This window comes from Tupaia chinensis, unplaced genomic scaffold (assembly GCF_000334495.1).
Source record: "Tupaia chinensis unplaced genomic scaffold, TupChi_1.0 Scaffold141724_1, whole genome shotgun sequence".
NCBI lineage: Eukaryota > Metazoa > Chordata > Mammalia > Scandentia > Tupaiidae > Tupaia > Tupaia belangeri.
This window is the reverse complement of record NW_006201581.1, coordinates 1,171,946-1,173,942: the sequence shown is the minus strand read 5'-3', so window position 1 is coordinate 1,173,942 and position 1,997 is coordinate 1,171,946.

Sequence of the window (1,997 nt, the reverse complement as noted above, 5' to 3'; positions counted from 1 at the left end):
GGGTTGGCCACACCACAATCCCTTCTTCATTAGCCTCCTCCATAGTTGGGCGCACACACACATACACACACACACACACACACACACACACCATGTACATTTCAAGACACTGGGTCTGGGACTTGAACTGCGGCCAGCCATGTGGGAGCCCAGTCATGTTACCACTATACCACCTGCTGGTCCCAGATAAAACTATTAAAGTGCTCAGATACAAAAGACTCTTTCAAAGAGATGAAAAGTATGACTTTCCTATTCCCTTAATCAAACCAGAAAGTATAGGGAAGTTTAAGGAGGTTGTAGGACAGACATCCAGCAGAAGGAAAAAATCGAAAACTGATTATACTCTCTTGTCTAGAGAAGCAAATACCTGTGAAATACACAGGAGACTCCCAAAATTATCAAGAACTGTATATTGGCTGAAGCATTGCCAGTTTGGACTTAGATAGAGAAAATATGACATAAAATAAAGCTGTTCGAATCCCCAAACTTCTACAGATAGGAAACAAGTTTATAAAACTACTGAGTTGTGAACACCTGCCACATTCCATGAAAAAGGAAGAAAGACTCAGAGAGAAGACCAAAAGCGTGGAGGGAAGGGTTGGAAACCACAGAAAATTATCCTTAAGTCTTAAAACCTAATGGAATTTGCACACATAAATTTAGACATTGCTTGGGACCAGTGACTCTTTTTTTCCCTTTAATATTCTTCTACCTTAAAAGAAAAAGATAAAAGAAAAACAAAAACAAAAACTGGAATGTCCACTATTGCATTTCAGGAACAGAAAACTCACTTATTTACTTTCACAGATCCACAAATAAAGAGAAATTGTGCCTAAGAATAGATTGTACTCAGGGTTCCACCCATTTTTAAATTAAATAATTTTGATGATGTGATTTGGAACTTCCGAGCTGGTAAGAAATAGATGATAATTTGAGACCAGTGATGCTGTAATGAGTTGAAACTTTAGGAGAACTTGGTATAAATTAATGAATTTCACAGATGAGGTGTAGAAAGTGGACAGGGTTAAAAAAAATGCCCCCCAACCCAGCGACATTAATGTCCTAGTTCCCAGAAACTTTAAATATTTTATCTTGCACGTCAATGGGAATTTTGCAGGTATGGCAAGGATAAGGAATTTGAAATAAACATATTAATATGCAGGTGGGACCAATCTAATCACAGGAGTTCCTATACTCAGAAATCCTTTCCTGGCTTCCCTACTGTCAGAGATCCAGAGAGATGGCAGTGTGAGGATTCTGTTCACCACTGTTGGCTTTCAAGATGAAAGAAGGGTTCATCCGCTAAGAAAAGGGATTTGTCTCTGGAAGATGAAAAAGGCAAGGATGGAGGTTCTGAGATCTTTCAGAAAGGAATGTAGCTCTGCCCAAGGAGACCTTTTTTCAGATATCAGACAAATGGTCGGTCAGCTAGAATAATAAGGTAATAAGTTAGTGCCTATTTATGTCACTAATATTTTTGTAATTATAATCACAGTAATAGAAAACTAATGCATGTGCTAATAATTAATATCCCATAAGGCATTTAAGTTACATGTGTATCATATATTTCAGTTATATAAATACATATGTCTACATATTATACAAACAGTCCTCCTTTTACACAGTAGGAAGAGAACTGTACAAATAAACTTGTGAGACCAGCAGTTGATATAATGGCTATGTCGCTGGACTCGCATGTAGTTGACCATGGTTTGAGTCCTGGAATTGGTGGCTTAAACTCATGCCGGACGCATGTGTGTGTGTGCCCAAGATCCCAAGAGGAGAATGGAGGAGAAGGAATTGCAGCATGGCCATCCCCCATGGGGGGGTGATTTCTCACACTTTCTGTCTCTTTCTCACTCTGTCTTTCTAAGGAACACACGTGCCCTATAGCAAAACCTCTCCCCAAAACAAACGAACAAAAAAACAAATAAACTTGCAAACTGATAATATGCAAAATGATCTTAACACTCAATGGGAAACACAACACTTCCATG